The 5,773-nt window shown below is 51.9% G+C and overlaps 1 pseudogene; it reads left to right on the top strand.

Annotated features, from left to right (window-relative positions):
* Window positions 1–1,178: 1,178 nt before the first annotated feature.
* Window positions 1,179–2,535, top strand: LOC130129098 (uncharacterized; annotated as a pseudogene).
* The last annotated feature ends 3,238 nt before the right edge of the window (window positions 2,536–5,773 follow it).

Below are 5,773 nucleotides of genomic sequence, written 5' to 3'. Positions count from 1 at the left end.
GAGACAATTAGGAGAAGAAGCGACAGTGCCATCCCTCCACCTGCAGAAACAGAACAGAGCACAACATATTCAAAGGAGGAAGCAGACTGGGCTGTAGATGTACAGGGTGGCTGCTACAGAGGGAGCAAGAGGAGAGATGAGGAAGGTGTACAGAGAGAGGGTGGAAACAGAAAAAAAAAAAAGGTGGATGGATGAAAGACGCAGCTGTAGAGAGTGCGAATACTTCCACAGGGAACAATTAATCACAGATGGAAACATGGTGGAAAATAATGACAGCCCTCATCTGTTGTTTTGTTTCTTTGAGTGAGTGACATGAGGACTTTAACAGCCTCGCTGCCTTCAGCCGGCCATGATCAGACCCCTGCCAAACTAGCCAGCCTGCAACACGACATCATCCATGATCGCCCGGTGCCCTATTCCCCGTCTACACATCAACACTGAAAACAGAGTTCCTGAAAATCTTCATCCTGGAGGGAGTTTTCCAAAAGGTCCGTTTTCAGTCCATTAAAGCACAGTGTGTGTGTGTGTGTGTATGTGTGTGTGTGTGTGTGTGTGTGTGTGTGTGTGTGTGTGTGTGTGTGTGTGTGTGTGTGTGTGTGTGTGTGTGTGTGTGTGTGTGTGTGTGTGTGTGCATGAAAAGCCAAAGCGCATAGAAAGAGCTACGTTTTCAGTTATACCGAGTGTGGACTAGGAGCTGGACAGCAGACACATATCTGGGTCCACTCGGTCCCACACAGTCGAGGGGGCGTAATTGCAACATAATTGAAGGGATTGATTATTCATTCTGACCTGACGGAGGCCACGGCAGCAGCTCACGGAAGAGTGCCGGGCATCGCAGAGTACTGAGGCATTCCTACTTTTCCTGCAGCAGCTTTTTGTTATTCTGCCCAGCTGCTTTAAAACAACCCAGAATAATAAAGAACGGGTGAATACACAGAGCAGGGAGGCACCGGTGGCAGCTCCATTATACCAAACCCCTAGAAAATAGTGTGTAGATTATCCTCACACCGCCACCACTATCCACACCAAATAAGTCCTGGGACACTACAAGCTCTGCTTCACGCACACATTTGCCTTCATGCTCCTGAGTCCTATTGAAAACTGAATGTAGTAGGTTTTTGATCAAATGGGCTTTTCATTGCCTTACAAGCTTTCAACCAGCCATGAAATGACGAGAAATGAATTTCAACACCTTCTCAGTGTGGTTTGATGGTCTGTTCTGGTGTGGTTTGATGGTCTGGTCTGGTGTGGTTTGACGGTCTGGTCTGATGTGGTTTAATGGTCGGGTCTGGCGTGGTTTGACGGTCTGGTCTGGTGTGGTTTGACGGTCTGGTCTGGCATGGTTTGACAGTCTGGTCTGGTGTGGTTTGACGGTCTGGTCTGGCATGGTTTAATGGTCTGGTCTGGCGTGGTTTGACGGTCTGGTCTGGTGTGGTTTGATGGTCTGGTCTGGCGTGGTTTGACGGTCTGGCCTGGTGTGGTTTGACGGTCTGGTCTGGTGTGGTTTGACGGTCTGGTCTGGCGTGGTTTGACAGTCTGGTCTGGTTTGGTTTGACAGTCTGGTCTGGCATGGTTTAATGGTCTGGTCTGGTGTGGTTTGACGGTCTGGTCTGGTGTGGTTTGATGGTCTGGTCTGGCGTGGTTTGACGGTCTGGCCTGGTGTGGTTTGACGGTCTGGTCTGGTGTGGTTTGATGGTCTGATGTGGTGTGGTTTGATGGTCTGGCCTGGTGTGGTTTGACAGTCTGGTCTGGCGTGGTTTGAGAGTCTGGTCTGGTGTGGTTTGATGGTCTTGCCTGGTGTGGTTTGACGGTCTCTGGTCTGGCATGGTTTGACGGTGTGGTGTGGTTTGGTGGTCTGGCCTGGTGGGGTGTGGTTTGGTGGTCTGGCCTGGTGTGGTTTGATGGCCTGGTGTGGTTTGATGGTCTGGCCTGGTGTGGCTTGATGGTCTGGCCTGGTGTGGTTTGACAGTCTGGTCTGACGTGGTTTGACAGTCTGGTCTAGTGTGATGGTCTTGCTTGGTGTGGTTTGACGGTCTGGTCTGGCATGGTTTGTTGGTCTGGTCTGGTGTGTTTGACAGTCTGGTCTTGCGTGGTTTGACAGTCTGGTCTGGTGTGGTTTGATGGTCTGGTCTGGCATGGTTTAATGGTCTGGTCTGGCGTGGTTTGACGGTCTGGTCTGGTGTGGTTTGATGGTCTGGTCTGGCGTGGTTTGACGGTCTGGCCTGGTGTGGTTTGACGGTCTGGTCTGGTGTGGTTTGACGGTCTGGTCTGGCGTGGTTTGACAGTCTGGTCTGGTGTGGTTTGACGGTCTGGTCTGGCATGGTTTAATGGTCTGGTCTGGTGTGGTTTGACGGTCTGGTCTGGTGGGGTTTGACAGTCTGGTCTGGCGTGGTTTGACGGTCTGGCCTGGTGTGGTTTGACAGTCTGGTCTGGTGTGGTTTGATGGTCTGGTGTGGTGTGGTTTGATGGTCTGGCCTGGTGTGGTTTGACAGTCTGGTCTGGCGTGGTTTGATGGTCTTGCCTGGTGTGGTTTGACGGTCTCTGGTCTGGCATGGTTTGACGGTGTGGTGTGGTTTGGTGGTCTGGCCTGGTGGGGTGTGGTTTGGTGGTCTGGCCTGGTGTGGTTTGATGGTCTGGTGTGGTTTGATGGTCTGGCCTGGTGTGGCTTGATGGTCTGGCCTGGTGTGGTTTGACAGTCTGGTCTGACGTGGTTTGACAGTCTGGTCTGGTGTGATGGTCTTGCTTGGTGTGGTTTGACGGTCTGGTCTGGCATGGTTTGTTGGTCTGGTCTGGTGTGTTTGACAGTCTGGTCTTGCGTGGTTTGACAGTCTGGTCTGGTGTGGTTTGATGGTCTGGTCTGGTGTGGTTTGACGGTCTTGTCTGGTGTGGTTTGATGGTCTTCTCTGGCATGGTTTGATGTTCTGGCCTGGTGTGGTTTGATGGTCTGGCCTGGCATGGTTTAATGGTCTGGTCTGGCGTGGTTTGACAGTCTGGTCTGGTGTGGTTTGATGGTCTGGTCTGGCGTGGTTTGACAGTCTGGTCTGGTGTGGTTTGACGGTCTGGTCTGGCATGGTTTAATGGTCTGGTCTGGCGTGGTTTGACGGTCTGGTCTGGTGTGGTTTGATGGTCTGGCCTGGCGTGGTTTGACGGTCTGGCCTGGTGTGGTTTGACGGTCTGGTCTGGTGTGGTTTGACGGTCTGGTCTGGCGTGGTTTGACAGTCTGGTCTGGTGTGGTTTGACAGTCTGGTCTGGCATGGTTTAATGGTCTGGTCTGGTGTGGTTTGACGGTCTGGTCTGGTGTGGTTTGATGGTCTGGTCTGGCGTGGTTTGACGGTCTGGCCTGGTGTGGTTTGACAGTCTGGTCTGGCGTGGTTTGACGGTCTCTGGTCTGGCATGGTTTGACGGTGTGGTGTGGTTTGGTGGTCTGGCCTGGTGGGGTGTGGTTTGGTGGTCTGGCCTGGTGTGGTTTGATGGCCTGGTGTGGTTTGATGGTCTGGCCTGGTGTGGCTTGATGGTCTGGCCTGGTGTGGTTTGACAGTCTGGTCTGACGTGGTTTGACAGTCTGGTCTGGTGTGATGGTCTTGCTTGGTGTGGTTTGACGGTCTGGTCTGGCATGATTTGTTGGTCTGGTCTGGTGTGTTTGACAGTCTGGTCTTGCGTGGTTTGACAGTCTGGTCTGGTGTGGTTTGATGGTCTGGTCGGGTGTGGTTTGACGGTCTTGTCTGGTGTGGTTTGATGGTCTGGTCTGGCATGGTTTGATGTTCTGGCCTGGTGTGGTTTGATGGTCTGGTCTGGCATGGTTTGATGTTCTGGCCTGGTGTGGTTTGATGGTCTGGTGTGGTGTGGTTTGATGGTCTGTTCTGGTGTGGTTTGATGGTCTGGTGTGGTGTGGTTTGATGGTCTGTTCTGGTGTGGTTTGATGGTCTGGTGTGGTGTGGTTTGATGGTCTGGTGTGGTGTGGTTTGATGGTCTGGCCTGGTGTGATTCAACAAACATCAACAATCAAATGTTCCCCATCACCAATTGTAATTCCACAGTGTAAGAAGGCTACCCTGTCATGTTCCACATCCTGCCTGGTGAACCTGATGTGGTGTCCACAGAGTTCATGTGGTGGTGAAATGTGCTACATCCTGAGATTTAATTTTACCCCAGGTGTCGTCCACAAATCTGAACCAATGGCTAGGTGGGTCCCTGGATAGGACATCAGAGCCTCTCTTCCACTTCCTCCACAAACAAGGTGGCCACTAGAGGTGAGACTGGGGAACCCATAGCACACCCATGCCTCTGCCTGTAGTACTGCCCCCTGTATGTGAAGTACGTGGGCTGAAGACACAGCTTCAGGAGCAGACACACTTGGCCAGTGTTAAGGGTGGTCCTATTGCTAAGGGTGGGGTCGTTTTGTAATTTCATGTGGACTACCTCCACTGCTTCATCAACAGGAACACACGTGAAGAGAGACGTGACATCATAAGAGAGCATTGTTTCATCCTCCTCCATGATGACGTCCCTCACCTTACCCACAACATCCACAGTGTTCTGATGTGATGTTCATCACTGCCTACCACCCGGTTAAGAACAGATGCCAGAAACTGAGAGAGGTCATAGGCCACTGAGTTAATCATACAAACAATAGGCCGTAATGGCACATCCTGTTTATGTATCTTAGGTAACCCATACAGACTAGGTGTAGCGCCCCCTGGGTATACTCTGTGGTACTAAATTCTTTTCTTTTTTTTTGACCCCCCCCCTTTTTTCTCCCCAATTGTATTCGACCAATTACCCTATTTTCCGAGCCCTTCTGCCGATCCGGGGAGGGCTGCAGGCTACCACACGTGGACTTGCCAGCCGCTTCTTTTCACCCGACAGTGAGGAGTTTCACGAGGGGGACGTAGCGCGTGGGAGGATCACGCTATTCCCCCCAGTTCCCCCTCCCCCCTGAACAGGCGCCCCGACCGACCAGAGGAGGCGCATACACAAATAGACCAACTACACATCGTCTTTGAACTTGTGTGCACGGTGCACCTGCAGTCCAACTCTTCTTCTCCACTATCTCCTCTTCTTCTCGCAGCTTAATGCTGCTGTTCTTGCGCATCATGTGGCCCACATGGCCCAAAGACACAATGCCCAGCTGGTGTTCCCAGAGAGACTGGGACGCGCTGAGACCCAAGAAAGCCCAAGGCACCCTGGGAGATCTTTGGCAAAACGAAGAAAAAGCTAATATTACTACCTACCATGTACCATGGCCCATATGACTGATATGAACATAACGCCCCTTCTGTGGACAGACCTGGAACTACAGGAGGGCTTGTGATTTAACAGTCACTAAGAACTCAGACTCACACCACTAGTTTCACTCTGCCGGTTGTACTCCTCCACGAACTCTACTCACACAACTCCTAAAACGAACAGGCGGCACAGTGGCGCAAGGGTTAGCGCGGTCACCTCACAGCAAGAAGGTCGTGGGTTCGAGCCTCGGGGTAATCCAGCCTTGGGTGTCGTCCTCTGTGTGGAGTTTGCATGTTCTCCCTGTGTCTGCGTGGGTTTCCTCCGGGGGCTCCGGTTTCCTCCCACAGTCCAAAGACATGTAGGTTAGGAGACTCAAAGACATGTAGGTCAGGTGACTCAAAGACATGTAGGTCATGTGACTCAAAGATCTGTAGGTCAGGTGACTCAAAGACATGTAGGTCAGGTGACTCAAAGACATGTAGGTCATGTGACTCAAAGATCTGTAGGTCAGGTGACTCAAAGACGTGTAGGTCAGGTGACTCAAAGA

The sequence above is a fragment of the Lampris incognitus genome, chromosome 18 (genome assembly GCF_029633865.1).
Source record: "Lampris incognitus isolate fLamInc1 chromosome 18, fLamInc1.hap2, whole genome shotgun sequence".
NCBI lineage: Eukaryota > Metazoa > Chordata > Actinopteri > Lampriformes > Lampridae > Lampris > Lampris incognitus.
This window is presented reverse-complemented; position numbering and strand designations above follow the sequence as displayed.